Consider the following 19,719-nt stretch of genomic DNA (forward strand, 5'->3'; position numbering starts at 1 on the left):
GAAGGAGGTTTGTGATGCGGTTGTGGCGAAATGTCTGACGAGGAGACTAAATAGGGTGGAGATGGCTAAGTTAGTGTTTTTGCTATGGATTGAATTAGAGGTCGTTGATGAATTTCTGGTACTATTCTTTAGCTTATTTGGTTTCTTTGCCATTTAATGGCTTTCTAATTTTCTTTGTGAGAGAGGGGGGTGTGATGCAATCCTACCCCCAAGGCATTGGATAGAAAACTCCAAGAAGATTGGGACAGAGATGCAAGAGAAGGCCCTAGGGTTCTCATAAGCCTTAGGGTAGATTTTGGGCCCATGGGCTAAGTATGAGCCAACTTATCTTTGTACATATTAGATTAGGATTTCATTATTTTTAGGCCTTGTATTTAGGGCTCCATAATGTTGGTAGGGTACCTTAGAAATATAGGATTTTTCTATCCTTGTATTTTAGGGAACCTAGACTAGTTTTTGTATTAGGGGTAGTTTTGTAATTTCATGTGCATTAAGTGAATATTTGATGTGTGTGTTGGGAAATAAATTTAATTGAATTGGGAGAAGCACAATACAATTAAATTTTAGAGGGGGAGGTGGACATTTTCTTGCTACACCTCATTGTCAAATCATATAGTCACACTTTGTGCATGTCCTTCATGCTTTACATGCCTCATGACACCTAAGCACACTTAGTGGAGAATCTTGAACTTGATCTTGGATTAGTGGGCTGAACCATAGCTAAAATTAACTAATCATAATTAGTGAAATTTTGGCTCCACAAATTCAATTTCAAATTCAAGTGAAATTTGAATAGAAATTCAAATTTCCCTCCAATTTTGTGTGACACTTAGGTTATAAATAGAGGTCATGTGTGTGCATTTTTTGAACTTTGATCATTTGAGAATTACACTTCAAAGTTCAGACCTCATTTGAGACATAAAATTTCGTGCTCCTTCTCTCCTTTTCCCTCCACTCATCTTCTCCTACCTTCAAGCTCTTATCCATGGTTTCCTATGGTGGTGAGCTTGTTCTTAACTCATCTTCTCCTTGAAGTGGCATTTCCAATCATCTTTCTTCCATCTCCATACATCTGCCATTGATATTCAAGAAGCAAAAGACTCCATTGATGAAGAAGATCCAAGGCCTACAAGCTCCACATGGAGCTACATCATGTGGTATCAGAGCATTTTCATCTAGGTGATGTTCTTTTTCTTCCTCTATCTTTTTGTTCGGTCAGTTCTCTTTAATTCCTTGTTCTTCATATTATTCTCCATGTATATCCTCCATTTTCTTGTGGTTTGGTGGTATTTAGAGTAGATTCAAAAAAATAAACCGATTAAATCTTAGATCTACACTTGTTCTTGCATTTCTATGGTTCAAATTTTATAGATCTACTCTTGAATCATGTTTTTGTGTTGATTTTAGGTTCTATCATTTTTTAGTCATAATCTTCTTGTGTTGAACTTTTAGAGTCAAGTTTAGTCATAATAATTGTCACATTATATTATAAGTTTATGTTGAATTTTGATTTTGTTGATTGAATTCTAGATACATCTGTTCATGTATTCTTGTCATTCTTAGCCTATATTTTGAATTTTGCGTCAAATTCATGCATGTTATTTAGTTCATAACATGTTCTAAATTAATTCCTAGAAGTAGTCTTGTTGTTGATTTTTGTTTTGTAATCTAAGTTTCCTATATGATGCCTATGAAGAAATTGAGTTGTGATTCTGAGTTGTGACTGGATTTGTGAATTAAAATAAGTCTTAAGCTCTCTTGAATTGTGTTATTTAAGACAATTGAGCATAACAAAACACAAAATATAATTATCCAAGCCTTAAGAAACATAAACATCGCTCTTGATTTCTAGGTTGAAATTGCTGGTGCTGGTAGCTTGAACATACGAACTTGTAAAAATTACTGGGAATTGGTCACTACAAATTTTGAGCTTAAATTTTTATTGAAATTTCTAGAAATTGGGAAAAAAATTAGAAAAAAAGAACCAAGGGATTTGGATAAAAGGAAAAAATAGGAAAAATCACACAAATTGGTAGAAAAATCAGTGTCCAGGAAAAAAAAAGTGAAAGGGAAGTGTGCTTGTTGTTTTGGCTCGAAATTCTTTCTATAATTGGTGCCTATTTTATACCAATCTTAGTTCTGAAATTTCAATTGAAAATTAGTGTGAAAACAAGTGCCAAAACTAGAGGTTTTTTTAGTCTTATTTTTTTTAGTTTTTTTACTCTACGCTAGAGCCATTCTAGGTTTCTCTTTGAGTCCGAGCTTGCTTTTATGTCCTTTTCATTGCTTTAATTGTTGAATAATCCTTGAAATTTTGTCTTGTTAAAACTCTATTGGTTTTGCTTTCATTTTTTGGTCTTTGGTTATTGCTTGTCTCTTTGTTTCCTTGTTTGAGTTGTCATATAGGGAATTGGAAAGGAGGATTGGTGTCATCCCGTGAAAAATTTTAGTCAATAAGAAAGGGGACCACCTTAAGAGCTATTAGACTAAGAAGCACTCCAAATTGAGTGAATCACCAAAGAGATAGCAACCACCAAAATTGAGAACCGTTTTGTAATTTTGTAATTGGCAATTTACTTACCTTCATTACTTTCAAGTTTTGTAACAAAAAGGCCTTTCATTGGAAGTGTGTTGGGAGCCTCCAATAGTTTACCAAACTTCCATTTGTGTGTAATAAATTTAGGCAATTTTCCATTAGGATAGTGAGTGTTTTGTTGAGAACCTTAAATATGGTCATCCAAACACTCCTAAGATCCGTCTAGTTTACATTTCTTGCACTTTAATTTCTTACTTTTATAGCTTATTTTCTTTACTAGTCACACCTAGTTTATCTTGTAATTACATAATACTTTCTTCTTGCTTATAACACTTATCTTGAGTTCTTTTGAACCCTAGATTTTATCTTTTACAAACCCCCAACAAGAAAGAACCATAACTTAGGAACCAACATGAGTCATCATTCATCTAGTGTTAATGGTGAGGGTACTAGTCATAAGGATCCTCTATCTAGAATCTTAGATGAGTTGAGTTCCCTCAAGTTATGGAAAGAAAAAGGAAAAGAGAGGGTAGAAATAAATCAATATGAGAGAGAACAAATAAGAGTGGAAGAAAGATGAAAAAAATGAAAAGAGAAGAACATGCCTCCTATAGTAGTCATGACTCTTGCAAGAGTTTAAGTAAAGAACTTAGCAACTATTATAGAGGGTGCCATAGTTCACATACTAAACATCATTCCCAAAGAAGAGAAAAGGATAGAAGACCTCAAGGGGTTAACATTAGCCTCCCATATTTCCATGGAAAATATAATGTTGAGGCCTACTTAGATTGGGAAATGAAGGTTGAACAACTCTTTGCTTGCCATCATATTAGCGAAAACAGAAAAGTTCCATTGGCTATCCTTAGATTTCAAGGGTATTCCCTCTATTGGTGGACTTCCCTTGTTAGGGAATGAAGGATTCATGGGGATCCTCCAGTAGAGTATTGGAATGATCTTAAGAGTGCCCTTAGGAAGAGGCATATTCCCTCCTACTATGAAAGGGAGTTTATGGACAAGCTCCGAAGGCTTAGACAAGGGAGTATGAGTGTTGAAGAATATAGACAACAAATAAAACTACTCCTTTTAAGAACTAGACTTAGGGAAAAAGAAAGAACAAGCATAGCTAGGTTCCTTAGTGGGCTTAATATCGAAGTGAGGGACAAGGTTGAACTTCTTCCATATAGGGACCTAGATGACATAGTCCAGCTTTGTATAAGAGTGGATCAATAACTTAAAAGAAATCCTTCTTCAAAATCTTATGGCTTTCATCTTATCCAAGGAAGGACCAAGACCAAGGAATTTTGGGGGCTGCACCTTCAAAACCTAAGGAAGATAAGGGTAAGACCATAGAGAAATCCACCTCTAAGACTAGTTCCCAAGAAAGGACTAGTAACATTAAATGCTTCGAATGTCTTGGGAGATGTCACATTTCCTCTCAATGCCCCACAAAGAAAACCATGATTATGAGGGGTCAAGACATTTGTAGTAGTCAAGAGGAGACTACTTCTTCCCTTTCCTCTAGTGGTAGTGAAGATGAAGTAAGAGGTGAAGAGTCTAGTGAGGAAGTCTACCCCCGTGAAGAAGGTTACATCCTAATGGTTAGAAGGCTCCTTAGAGATCAATCTTGTGACCTATGTCAATCCTAAAGAGAGAACATCCTTGAACCTCACTATCATTCCACACCCAAAACCTTATAAACTTCAATGGCTCAATGAGCAAGGGGAAATGATAGTTAATCAACAAGTGAAGGTACCTTTCTCCATTAGCACATATAAGGATGAAGTTAATTTTGATATAGTTCCCATGGAGGCAGGACATATTCTTTTTGGAAGGCCATGACAATTTGATAGGAAGATCATTTACAATTGCCTAACTAATGATATTACCCTCACCCATCTTGGCACTAAATTTGTGTTGCATCCTCAAACACCTTCACATGTGGCCAAACATCAACTAACTATGAAAGATAATAAGGGATAAGGAAGAAAAAGTAGAAAAACAAAAGAAAATAAGGATAGTAAGGCTTTGTCTTTAAAGGCCAAGGGGAAGGAAAAAAAGGAAAATGATTCCTCCAAGCAGAATGTCAAGAAGGAAAATAATTTTGCAACAAAAGGTGATATCAAAAGAGCACTCCTTCTTAAACAATCTTTCTACCTTTTCCTATCAAGGGAAACATCCCTTAGCACTTTCATACCTCTTGAGCTTGAGGTTATTCCTCAAGTAAAGGAGTTGTTGGATGAGGGTTTGGTTCGTAAGAGCTTAACTTCTTGTGCTTTGTTGGTGCCCAAAATAGGTATTATGAGGCACCGAATCCCTATGATAGGTGGTATGATGAATGTGTTGAATGGTGCAACCCTCTTTTGGAAAATCACCGATGCATCCAACATCTTCATGATTCACATGCATAGGGACTCATTAGGTAGGTTTGTTCTTATTTTTAGTTTCAATACAAACTTAGGTGCTCATATGGGACACTTTAGGTTTGTCATGCTTTTTGGTAGGAATAATCAACATGAAAATACAAAAAGAATGTATGTTTTATTGCATTGCTTTCCTTAATTTTTTAAATAGTGATCAAGAAGTTCCCACGGACCCTAAAAGAATAAAAGTCATTCCTGAGTGGCCTACCCCACTAAGTATAAGGAAAATTTGGGGCTTCTATGACTTAACAAACTTTTACAAAAGGTTTGTCCCATATTTTTCTATACTTGTAGCATCGCTCATTGAGTTAGTGAGGAACCATGTTCCCTTATGGGAAGATGCCTAGGAAAGGGGCTTTCAGACCTTACCCTCCTCCAACATACCCAATACCACTAATATATATGTTTTTATTCATTTTACAGCTGTTGAGGGAAGAAGCCAAGAGCTTCAAGAATCTCTGGATTTGAGGTCAAATCCTTTTCAAGGGGGAGGGAATGATGCAATCCTACCCCCCAAGGACATTGGATAGAAGGCTTGAAGAAGATCGGGCCAAAGATGCAAGAGAAGGCCCTAGGATTCTCATGAGCCTTAGGATAGATTTTGGGTCCATGGGCTAAGTATGAGCACACTTATCTTTGTACATATTAGATTAGGATTTAATTATTTTTGGGCCTTGTATTTAGGGCTCCATAATGTAGGTAGGATACCCTAAAATTTAGGATTTTTCAGCCCTTGTATTTTAGGGAACCTAGACTAGTTTTTGTATTAGGGGTAGTTTTGTAATTTCACATGCATTAAGTGAACATTTGATGTGTGTGTTAGGAAATAAATTTAATTTAACTGGGAGAAGCCCAATCCAATTAAATTTTAGAGGGGGAGGTGAGCATTTGCTTGCTACACCCCATTGTCACATCATTTAGTCACACTTTGTGCATGTCCTTCATGCTTTACATGTCTCATGACACCTAAGCACACTTGGTGGAGAATCTTGGACTTGATGGGCTGAACCATAGCTAAAATTAACTAATCATAATTAGTGAAATTTTGGCTCCAAAATTTGGCTCCATAAATTCAATTTCAAATTCAAGTGAAATTTGAATAGAAATTCAAATTTTCCTCCAATTTTGTGTGATAATTAGGCTATAAATAGAGTCCATGTGTGTGCATTTTTTCAACTTTGGTCATTTGAGAATTACACTTAAAAGTTCAAACCTCATTGGAGGCATAAAATATCGTGCTTCTTCTCTCTTTCTCCCTCCACTCATCTTCTCCTACCTTCAAACTCTTATCCATGGTTTCCTATGGTGGTGAGCTTGTTCTTGACTCATCTTCTCCTTGAAATGGTGTCTCCAATCATCTTTCTTCCATCTCCATTCCGCTGCCATTGATCTTAAAGAAGCAAAGGACTCCATTGATGAAGAAGTGCCAAGGCCTACAAGCTCCACATGGAGCTACATAAGGGTGCCTAGCTAAATAGTGATTGCTCATGTGTTTTGTTTCTTGCTATCAATGAAAAGTGTTGCAAGGACAAGATGGTGGTGATTCAAGGCAAAGAGAATGAAAAAAATCTGTTATGGTTCGCAACAAGGTGGTGCTTATGGCTAGCAAGAAACAATTGGTCTGTTTATAGGGAAGGAGGTAAGTGTTGAGAATGTTGTTGCTAGGATTAAGTTTGTTTCCTAACAATGGTTTTTGTATAGGAATGTCACCAAATCAATTTTGTACATCTCATGGTGCACGAATTCGTTCTTGTGTGCATGATGAATGACTAAAGCCTTGTGATGTGATGCAGAGGGGTGTGGGTAGCTATTTTTTTTGGAGTAGTATATGTATAATGGCTCACTATACTTTTGTATACATGTGACTCTTTAATATATATATATATATGTTATCTTTTCCTTTAAAAAGGGATAAGGGGTAATTCAAATATATTTAATGCTCTTCCCTTGAGATGGGTTGAGTTTTTATTCATTTATTTTCTCGAGCAACAGTTAAACAGTGAGAGTTTTAGGAGATGTAACAAATAACTACTCAGGTGTCGTGATCTTATTTTTTTATTAACAGTGAGTACAATGCAAAAATATGAATCACATTAATTGGTAGTCTAAATGTTTTTACAAAAAAGTGGTACTTTACAAGAAATTGGTAATCTAACGATTGGCAATAAAGGTAAAAAAAATATGCTTTGCATGGTATATTGTGCATACAAGAGAGTTTTTGGTCTTCGGTAGGCATCATTTGATATAATAGGCTTATAGTGGAGCTTTAATGTGTGTATCTTTCTTGTGCTTTTGTATATAACTTTCACACTAAACTTGGAATCTTGGACTCAGCTTGTGAGAAGTATGTTTTTAGGTTTCAGCAATAGCATATTCTTTGTGAACCAATTTATCTTAACTAGATGTCATACAATTAGAAATGCATAGTTAAGATTATAGTGCGAATGTATTGATAATATTTTGAATAATATTTTTTTAATTCTTTAACTAAATATTTTAACATTTAGGTTAGCATTTCCCATCAAATTTAATATGTTCTTTACACATTTATTATTCAGATGTATGTATCGATATCAATATTACATCCATTTTCTTTATTTGAAATTTAAGGCTTAAATTTTTTACCCTTCCTATTTTAAATGTCATTTTGTGTTTGTGCATGTATTCACTTCTATTTTTCACTATTAGATTGTGCTATGAAAACCATAGTTTTTATATTTTAATTTGAATTTTTTTGTTGAAATAATTCTAATTTTTTATGATTTATCTCATTGATGTCAAAATTTTGTTTTTCCTATATTGCATGTTTGTTTTTGTTATTTAAAATTTTGGTGTCAAGCTAAAAAAACTACTACTTTTAGGTTGGTAAACCAATAGACTCTGGTGGCTCAAAAGCATCAAATACTCCTCCTGGTTTATTCTTTCGTCATGTTGGGCATAGGTATGATATCAAATGTTTGTGCTTTCATTTCTTTATTCGGTTCGTTGGAACTCAACATTATGTTTAAGTTGTTTGATTTTTTATTGCAACTAGGGCTGTTCAATTTCACAATATTGTAATTTGATGTGATGTAATATTTGATTGGTGACAAAGTAATTGTAGGTACAAGTGTATCAATGAATTATCCAAAAATACTAGGGGTTTGAATTATGGACTTGTGAAGCAAATGCAGGTACACGTGCTTCATAGCATATGGGCTGATATGGCCACTGCTAGAAAAAAAATGATTTGATGTGGAAGAAAAATTCCATTGGGGCTATCATAGTTTGATCCATAAGTAAATCATTATTTTTTAAGGATTTGAAAACCTATTTTAAGTGAATACAACTTCACAAGAGATTCCTTCTTTCTTTCTTGATTTGGCTATTAAGCTTATACATAATTTTACCATGGAAAACAAGTGTATGATAACTTTGTCTTTGGTTAGTCTGGTCTTAAAGTGTCTGATAAAATGTTTTCTTTTTAGCACACTAATTGTTTGATGAAATATTGCATTGAGTTCAACATAAATTGTATCTCTACTACAACTATAGCATGTGTGTCACTACTCCTTTTAAATTTTCTGTGATTCTTTATAAAATTAAATAAATATGCAAAAATTGCAAATATATTAATGGTTTTAGGAAGTATTGTATGTTGTAGATCAAAATTGAATTCAAGATTCCCCAATATCTTTGTGCAGGAACTGATAGTGAAGTTGGAGGAAGCTCTATACAAAATTCAGAGCATTGGTTAGAGGCTTAGACACTATGGAGCATGAGGACACCTGCTAGGTGGTGTCCCCCATTTTAGATACTGCACGGGGACGAGGACGACGTCAATTTCTTGGGCAGGGCTGGCCTTCATGGGAACTTATTGGGGACGGTGGTGGCCTACGTGCACGTCCCTAGCTTCCAAAATTACTATATATATATAGGAAAGAAGAGAATCAACAGAAAAATTAGAGATTCCTTACTTCTCTCTTTCACTCTGTCTCCTCAAGTCCTCGTTAGGTGGCCACCACCAATAAACTAGAAACCTAAACCAGAGAACCAAGTATGATCTCCTTTTCCTCTACCAATCCCTCGCTTTCCTCTACCATTCTCTTAATCACTTACATGAAATCAACAAACCCCAAAACGTAATCACTCTAAGCAATAGAAAAGAAAAAAGGAAAGCTTTGCCCATAGTTTCCCTCACTTGGAGTGATCCTCTTCCATTTCCTTAATAAAAACATAGAAAAGAAAAAAAGGAAAAGGAACGCTTGTTTAATTCTTTCCGGGTATTTTCCCCTCTATTTTTGACACAATAAGCGTCTTTTTCTCGCCTTCTCGGGAGCTGCAAGCTAGCAAGTACTCGGGAGTGTCAAAAAGTCTCCATGTGTCTATTGCTTCTCGGGAGCTGCAAGCCTGCAAGTATTAGGGAGTGTCAAAAAGCATGCAAGAATGCTTGTTTAATAGATCACATGCTTCCTACATAGGATTATATACCCCTAGTCCCCTATTGTGTATACTAACTAGACAATAGAAAATATCCGACAACCCCTAGTCCCCTTTGTGTATAAAGAATCAAGAAAATTCAAGTGAAAATTCAAGAAAAGACTCAAGATATGCAAGAACCTCAAGAAAAACATCAAGATAAGTATGAAAAGAATTTTTCAAAGAAAAGATTGAATAGCACAATTTTTCTAAAAGAATTTTTCAAAGAAAAATCTTTTACCAGAGTTTTTACTCTCTGGTAATCGATTACCATAAGGCGGTAATCGATTACTAGAAGCCCAAAACAGTTTTATAACTATTTTACAAAGTAGTAATCAATTACCATGGGCATGTAATCGATTACCAATGTTTTTGAACGTTGAATTTCAAATTTCAAGAGTCACAACTTGTTGATGTGTAATCGATTACCAATTATTGGTTTTGAAAAATAAATTGCCAAGAGTCACAATTTTTAAAGTGACTAGTTTTTGAAGAATTTGCCAAGAGTCACAACTTTTAAAGTGACTTGTTTTGAAGAGAGTCACAACTTTTAAAGTGACTAGTTTTGAAGAAATTGCCAAGAGTCACAACTTTTAACATGGTTTCTTCAAGAGCCATCAAATGGCTATAAATATGTGACCATGGCACGAATTTCAAAACTGATTTTTACTTAATCATTCTCAACATCTTTCTAAGAGTTTTTGTTCAATACTTGATTTGTCAAGAAAAGTTCATTAGGCAAAAACTTGAGCTATTCTATTTTCCTCTCCTCCTCCATTCTTACAAAAAGTTTTTCAAGAAACCTACTCATGGTGACTATTTTCAAGAGAAGGTCTTCTTGGTTGAACACTGAACACAAGGGACCAATGTTCCTTGGGTTCATTGCAAGAAGCAGGATTTGCTTCTTAGTTGATTACTGGACACAAAAGACGAACGTCTTTTGGGTTCATTGCAAGAAGTGGGTACAACTTCTTGGTTGTTATCACTAGACACAAGGGACCAATGTTTCTTGGGGTTCATTACAAGAAGTGGGAATAACTTCTTGGTTGTAATCACTGAACACAAAGGAGGGGATTCCTTTGTGGTTCATTGCTTGTAAAGGATTTTACAAGGATAATGGAAATCTCAAGCGGATTGCTTGGGGACTGGACATAGGCACAGGTTGTGGCCGAACCAGTATAAATCCGGTTTTGCATTCTCTCTTCCCTAATCTCTTTTACTTTCTGTTGTGTTTATATTTTCATTAAGTTACTTTACTTCACTTATTATTTCAATAACTTGTTAACAAAGAAATAATTGAATCTACGGAATATCTAAGAAAGGAAAGATTTCAATTACGAATAATCAATGAAATCTTAATTCAACCCCTCCCCCCCCCCCCCTTCTTAATATTTCTGAGGCCACTTGTCCAACATTGTCCTTGACCATATACAAGAAAAAAATGAATTCTATTCTATTTGAAGATACAATCTTTTATGAAACTCAGTACATTCTATGTATCAGTTTTTTATGATTTTTTGTTGACCATTGCAAGCTAGGATTTTGGGGCTAAATGCTTCACATTATCTAAAAATGAGAAGTCATTTTGTTATTTCAATAAAGGTATGTTTAGATATCTATTTTTTTTCTTATAAAACTTTATGGAGTTATGATCAATAATAAATATGGTAAACATTTTAAAAAAAAGGTTACCAAGGTACAGATGGCTCCCACTTAGGGAGGGGTAGAAGGAGAGAGTAGAAAGAATCAGCCTTGCTAGTATTTATTTTATTTAATATTATAGATTAATCTTATCTGTCATGCTGACCCAAGTGCACTTAGCTAATAGCTTCTCTACCACCATAAATTTCTAAATAACATATGTTCTATATGTTTTTTTGTTTTTTTATTAACAGTAAACACGACTTCCAATAATTATAATGTTGGTAGTGGAAATGGTGATGTTGTTGCTAGTGGGAGTAGAAGTGGGTCAGTGTCTTCCTCAATACCAAATGAAAATATAGCTCCTTTATGGAATTATGTTACAAAATTGGATAAAAGGGGAGAAGTAGGAGGAACTTGGAATTTTAAATGTAATTTTTGTGGTGAATCTAGAAATGGAAGTTATTCTAGGGTGAAGGTTCTTTTACTTCAAGTTAATGGTCAAGGAATTGATATTTGTAAAAAAGTGACCCAACAAGATAAAATTGAAATGACGAGGGCAGAAGAAGAGTTTGAAAGAAAAAAGAAGGAGTCGGGAGCTAAAGATGTTCCTTTACCATGTCAATCTCAATCGGAACTTAATTACTCCTCTAAAAAATGAAAATATGATTTTCCACTTATTTTGAGAGCATTTGACATTTCTACTAGGAACCAATTAGATCAAGAAATTGCAAGAATGTTTTTTATAGGTGGTTTGCCATTTAATCTTGCAAGAAATCCATACTATTTGAGGTCTTATCCTTTCGCTGCTAACAATAGCTTGTCAGGTTATATTCCTCTTGGTTACAATAAAAAACCAATGTTGAGGTGTTGTTACAACCAATCAAAGGAACTTGGAAAGATATAGGGGTTACAATTACGATTGATGGTTGGGGTGATCCTACTCGAAAGCCTTTCATTAATTTCATGGCAACTTATGGAAAAGGTTCAATGTTTCTTAAAGTTGTGAATTTTTTTGGGCAAGTGAAAGATAAATTTTCCGTTGCCAATTTGATGAAAGAAGTGATTGATGAGGTGGGTCATCAAAATGTGGTGCAAATTGTAACTAACAATACAACTAATTGTAAGGGGACAAGAGAGAGAATTGAGAGCATGTGTCCTCACATATATTGGACACCATGTATTGTCTACACTCTTAGCCTTGCTTTGAAAAAAAATTGTGCTACTAAGAATACGGAGGGCAATGAAGAAACATTTGAATTTTGTAATTGGATCACCGATATTCATAGAGATGCCATACAAATCAAGAATTTCATCATGAATCATAACATGAGATTTGCAATCTTCAATCAATTTACTCCTCTTAGATTACTTTCAGTTGCAGATACTCGTTTTGCCTCCATTATCATGATGCTAAAGAGGTTTAATCTAATCAAGAGATGTCTTCAAGCAATGGTCATTAGTCAAGAATTGAGTTCTTATAGAGAGGATGACACGGGAAAGGCAAACTTTGTGAAAGAGAAGATTGTGAATGATGATTAGTGGGATAAGATAGATTACATCATTGATTTGACAAGACCAATCTATGACATGATTCGGGTTTGTGACACTAATAGGCCATGCCTTCACTTATGAGATGTGGGATTCCATGATTGAGAAGGTAAAATTTGAAATTTACAAGAAAGAAAAACTCTCCCACATGAAGAATTGTCCTTTTTATGATGCAGTATATCAAGTTTTAATAGCTCGTTAGACAAAGAGGTATACTCCTTTTCATTGTCTAGCCCACTCATTGAATCCAAGGTATATATTCTTTAGAGTTAGTTTTCTATGTTAATAAAAATAATTCCTTTTGATAAATGTGCAATGCTTATTTTTGTTTCATACTTAATAAAGGTATTATAGTGATGGATGGATTCATAAGGATCACTCTAGAGTTGCTCTTCATAGAGATGCCGAAATCTCTCGTGAAAGAATGAAGTATTTTCGGAGACTATTTCCTAATAGTGATGATTTTGATAAAGTCTATGATGAGTATGCTCAATTATCACTTATGACGGGTCTATTTGAAGATCTAACTTCTCTTTCAAAGAGATACTCTTTGTAAATGTATGAATACTAGATTTTGATGATGCCAAAGTAGAATCAAGCAAGGTTGCTTCAAAAAACATTCAAAGGTTAAGCATTGCTTCAAGATTAATTAAAGGTCAAGCAATCAAGATCAAGAAAAAGATAAGGCCTCAAACAATCTCACTGATTGGTTGGTTTTAACCTCAAAACAAATTGTTTCCAAGATATCAAAGGCATTGGTAATCGATTACTAGGCAATGTAATCGATTACCAAAGACAAATTTGGAAATAAGCTTTTCAAAAGGGTTTTTGAAATTTGAAATTTGAATCTTGTAATCGATTACTAGATGTTTGTAATTGATTACTAGTAACGACACTTCAGAAAACACTTTGAAAAGTCATGACCCTTCAAAATATAGTTGTGTAATTGATTACCAGAAACCTGTAATTGATTATCAGTGAGAAAATCTCATAAAAGCTTTTTGAAAATACACATCTCTTTAAATCATTTTGAAAAGGCACGGTGAGCCTATATAAATGTGTGTTTGACTTCAAAAAGTAAGAGAGAGATGTTCTAAGAGAACTTAATTATCAAATGCTCCCTCAACAACTATTAGGCAACCACTTGCAAATCCATTGAGAGTTCATTTAGGATATTCAATTTGTATCATCTACTCTAAAGTAGAGAAATCTTTTTGCTCATCTCAAAAACTCAGTTGTAATCAAGAGATTGGTTGTCTCTTGGATTCTGAGAATTGTAATCAAGAGATTGGTTGTCTCTTGGAGAATCTTGAACACGAGGGTTAGGGATCCCAAGGTGTATTCAAAGTCTGTAAAGGATTTACAGAGATAGTGCAAAATCTCAAGTGGGTTGCTTGAGGATTGGACGTAGGCACGGGAAGTGGCCGAACCAGTATAAATCGAGTTTGCATTTCTCTTTTCCCTTGTTTCAATTATTTTACTGCAGTTTACTTTATCTTGCACTTTTAAAAGAATATTGTTAAATTGATTGCTTCTTGTTCTTCTCTATTCTGAGCCTATCATATATAAATTAAAAAGGGATTAAAATTCGTTAGTGGAAAATTTTGTAAGGTTAATTCACCCCCCCCCCCCTCTTAAGTTATTGAGGCCACTTGTCCAACAAGTGGTATCAGAGCCAGGTTTCTTGTCTAAAGTTAAAAAACTTCAAGAATAATTATGGCCTCATCTAACTTTTCATTTCCTGAGGAAAATTCTATTAATAGGTCTCTTATGTTCAATGGTGAGGGTTATCACTATTGGAAAACCTGTATGCAGATATTTATAGAAGCCACCAATTTAAATATATGGGAAGTCATTGAAATTGGTCCCTTCATTCCTACAATGGTAGTGTGGGAAATGCAACTATAGAAAAACCTAGAGAAGAATGGTATAAAGATGAAAGAAGAAGGGTTCAATATAATTTAAAGGCAAAAAATATAATTACTTCTGCATTAGGCGTGGATGAATATTTTAGAGTCTCAAATTGTAAAAATGCAAAATAAATGTGGGATATATTACAAGTAACTAGGGGTGGAAATGAGCCAAGTCAAGCCAAGCTTTACTCGGCTTGAGTTGAATACGTAAGGCTTGAACTTGGCTCATTACCTGTCATAGGCTTTTTTTAAGGCTCGATTCGGCTTACATGAAAGCCTGGCTTGGCCCACGAGCCTATTTAAAAGCTTGCTTAAAGACGTCTTTGATTAATTAATTATTTTAAAACCTAGTGAAATATTAACTAAAAAAAGAAACTTATAAAATTTTGTATAAGTAATGTACAAATCCAAAAATAATTGATAAACAAAATCATATTGAATTTAAGTCGTTAAAGCACAAAGTATATCAAAAGAAAATAAAAAGAGTATAATATTAAAAAATGTATGGATTAGAGATGGTTTACACTAATATAGCCAAACAAAAATTATTATTAGTTAAATTAACAATTTTTAATCCAATTTTTGAATATATAATTATATTAAATATTTTTTTTAAAAAAATATATCTACAATAATTTCATCTTAGTCTACTCAAGCCATATCTTATATATTATTGATCGAGGCAGTACCCGAATCAAATAAACATTAAAAATGTAGTATCTAGGAAGTGATCCTAGGTCGTCTCCCAACGAGCAATGATCAACCAAACGTTCATAACAAATAGTAATAAAACAGTAACGAATTAGGGGGATTGTTTGTTTTTGTAAATTAAATAACAAGTAAATTTGAATTAGAAAATAACAGAATTAAAACATGTTTTCCCTTGATTCACAAGCAAGTCTCTTATCCTAGGTTACGAGAATTTATCCTTAATCAGTTCAACCACTTAATCCAACCCTAAATTAAATTACTAAGCGAAAATTAACATAAGACTGTCATTATGTGATTAAACAACACATACACCAATTAATCATGAACGAAACTGATCATTAAGCATGAATGTAAATTAAGCGCAGAGACAATTAATCAAGCACTAAGCATGCATGGATTAATAGCAACAAATACAAAGTAATTGGTGAAGTGGAAAAACTGATTTGTATTCAATAGTAATAACAAAACATCAAAGAGAGTTGTGCTTGATCCTCGAGAGAAAACAATGTTGGAGACTTAGTCTTCCATTAATCAGTAAAAATGAAACTGTAGATTGAAGCCGAAATGAAATTGCAGAAAACGAATTTTATTCTACGTGAACAGTGTGCATGAACAGTAATAAAAACTGGAATTCTAAAATCCTAGAATTATTCTCCTCTCCGAAAAAAAAATCCCTAAACTAAAACCTTGGTGTTGTTATATAGGTCCTCAACCCCAAAGCTCACAAATCTATTTTAAGTCCAAGCCCATAAACGAAATAAAATAAAATCTGGACAAGATAAGATAAGATAAGATTGGATGAAATAAAATCTAGATGGAATAAAATCTGGATAAAATAAAATCTAGATAGAATAAAATCTGGATAAGATAAGATTTGATAAAATAAAGTTATTATTATTATTATTGTTAGTTAAACAAGTCGGCTTGTCAAGCTTAACAAGCTTTTTTTATAGTTTGAGCTTGGCCTTTTTATCTAAAAAGGCTTTTTAAAAAGCTTGAGCTGGACCTTTATAGTAAACAAGCTGAGCCGAGCCGAGCCTTACATAGGCCGAGCCAAAGGCCCTCGACAAGCGGCTCGACTCATTTCCACCCCTACAAGTAACCCATGAAGGCACAACTAATGTTAAGAGGTCTAGAATAAACACTCTCACACATGAATATGAACTGTTTATAATGAATCAAAATGAGACCATACAAGATATGCAAAAGAGATTTACACATATAGTTAATCATCTTGCATCATTGGGAAAAATATTTCCTAATAAAGATCTTATTAACAAAGTATTGAGATGTTTAAGCAGACAATGACAACTAAAGGTAATTATAATTGCAGAATCGAGAGATCTCGCTAACATGACTCTTGCAACTCTTTTTGGAAAGCTTCATGAACACGAAATGAAACTTATGAGACTAAATCAACATGAAGAAAATGACAAGAAAAAGAAAGGAATTGCACTCAAAGCCTCATCTTCTTCTATTCATGAGGAAAATGACAAAGAAGACTCAAACGAAAAGAACTTAGAAGAAGATGATGATTTTAGTCTCTTTGTGAAGAAATTCAATAAATTTCTGAGAAACAAAGGAAACTTCAATCCAAAGAAGAAAGGAGAAAATTCCTCCTTAGTTCCAAAATGCTATGAATGCAATCAACCTGGACACTTGAGATTTGATTGTCCTATCTTTAAAAGAATATGGAAAAATCTGATAAGAAAAATTTCAATGATAAGAAAGAAAAGAAATCATACATCAATTGGGAAGATAATGACATGGATTCATCAAGTGATTTAGAAAATGAAATCATAAATCTGGGCCTCGTGGCCAAAGACTATGAAAGCGGAGAAGAGGTAATGTCTTCTAACTATGACTTATCTATTTCTTTTGATGATCTCCAAGGTGCATTCAATGACTTGCATAAAGAATATGTCAAACTTGCCAAATTAGTTTCATATTCTAAGAAAACTATTTCAAGTTTAGAAAATGAAATTTTGAAATTAAATGTAGAGTTAGAAAATCTTAAATCTGAAGTTAATATTTTAAAATTAGTAGATAAAAACCAATCTTCTACAAAATGCTTAATACAAGAAAACTATAAAGCATCTCATTCATGTGAATGTTGTGAAAAATTAAAAGAAGAAATTGTAGATTTAAAAATTGCTCTTGCCAAATTTACTCTTGGTAAAAATAATTTAGATATTATATTAGGCAAACAAAGATGTGTGTTTGATAAGGCTGGATTAGGATATAATCTTGAAAATCAACAAAAAAATGTATAAAACTTTATTTGCCTCCACTTGTCCAACATGCTTTTACTTTGGATAGAAAGATCATAGTGCATCAACATGTTATATTAGAAAGAATGGTAGTAGCATTGGAAAAATGGTATGGGTTCCAAAAGGATCCTTAGTCAAAACAAACATTCAAAGACCCAAGAAAATTTGGATACCAAAATCAAAATATGATTATATGAATGATGGACTCCTTGAAGCTGTTAGACAAGTGGCCTCAGATATCTTAAGAAGGGGGGGGGGTTGAATTAAGATATTCCAAACTTTTCTCCTAATTAAAAATCTATCTTACTTTTTACTTAAGTTATGAATTCCCTTAATGACAATCTTCTTAAATATTAATTCAAATGAAGCAACTTGAATATAAATATAAAGCAATAATAAATAAAGGAGATTAAGGGAAGAGAAAATGCAAACTCAGTTTTATACTGGTTCGGCCACACCCTTGTGCCTACGTCCAGTCCCCAAGCAACCCGCTTGAGAGTTCCACTAACTTGTAAATTCCTTTTACAAGTTCTAAACACACAAGGACAACCCTTCCTTTGTGTTTAGAGATTCTTTACAACAAGAGACTCACAGTCTCTTAATCCCTTAGAGAATGAGAAGAAGAAGAGGAACAAATCTCTCTAGAAAGAGATGGATTTTACAAATTGAGCACTCAATTAATTCCTTAATGAATTGCAATTGAATTGGCCAAGGAATTCTTAAGAGGATAAAATGAAATTGCTCTTTGAGAGGATAAACACTTTGTTGTTCTGAAAATCTCTAAGCAATTTCGTGTTTAAGTCACATATATATAGACCATTGGTGGTCATGAGTAAAGCCTTTGAAAAGTTGTGACTCTTGAAATTATTTTTCTGAAATTCCTGTCTGGTAATCGATTACAGTAATTGTGTAATCGATTACAGCTTTTAAAATTTGAATTAAAACGTTTACTAACTGCTGGTAATCGATTACCAATATTGTGTAATCGATTACAGCTTTTAAAATTTCGAATTCAAATTTTTATAGCTGTTATAAAATGTATTTGGCCACTGGTAATCGATTACATCCTCTGTAATCGATTACCAGAGAGTAAAACCTTTGAAAAACACTTTTTAATTTAAATCACTTGGCCAAACCTTTGCTAATTCAATTAGGAATTCCCTTCCTAATATTCTAGTGATCATCTTGATGTTGTGCTTGTAATCTTGAAGTATTGTCTTGAATTTAATCTTGAAAAGCCCATTTGCATCAATTGCAACACATCATCATGATCATCATCAAAACATCAAAGCAATTGCATCTACAATCTCCCCCTTTTTGATGATGACAATACAATACCTGAAATCAAGATTCAAGCAAGCAACAACAATTGTATATAGATAAAATGTGCATCGTTTCTCCCCCTATATTTCGGAATACATGATCACTTGATTTCTAAGTTGTTAAGCTTTTCTAAGCTTTTCTACAACCTTTTTCTCCCCCTTTGGCAACATCAAAAAGCCAAAGAACTCGGAAATCAAACAATATAACAATGGAGTAGCAAGATATAATATCAGAGTATAAAACAATAAGCCAAACTCACAAATCAAGAAATAATCAAACCAGAATCAAATAACTAAAATGTCAACAACCACAAAATATCCAAGACTGAAATTTAAAACACAAGATAAATAAGCAAAGTACTTAGCATAATAATGTAAATTCTAAGAAACTAAAAGCCAAAATACACGGCTTATAAAGAAAATAATCAGAAACTAAAAGCTAAGAAGACGGAGGAGGTGGTGGAAGATCGAAACTCTGACGAATGTATCCGACATCCTCTTCAAGCTGTGTAAGACGAATGTCCATACCGGCAAAGCGTGAATCTAACGAGTCAAAGCGGTCACCAACATAAGAACGAAGACCCCGTAATTCGGAGAGGACTTCATTCATGAGTGCGAATCTCACGTTGAGGAGGAGGTGAAGGAGTACGTTCATCTTGAGGAGGGAGTGCATCCTTCTTCAGCCATTGTCCATTCCGATCTTTACGATACCCAAAGGAGGTCACTGCACCAGCACCAATTGCAAAGGAACGCTTGACTTGAACAAAGGGTTCATCATCAAGCGGAATTTGAAAATGACGCAAAAACAGAGTAATCAATGTGGATAAGGAAGAGGTGCATTGGCCCGTAATGCCTTATGCATTCGGTACCGAACCAAATGGGCCCAGTCGATCTGAC

The sequence above is a fragment of the Glycine max genome, chromosome 14 (assembly GCF_000004515.6).
Source record: "Glycine max cultivar Williams 82 chromosome 14, Glycine_max_v4.0, whole genome shotgun sequence".
Lineage (NCBI taxonomy): Eukaryota > Viridiplantae > Streptophyta > Magnoliopsida > Fabales > Fabaceae > Glycine > Glycine max.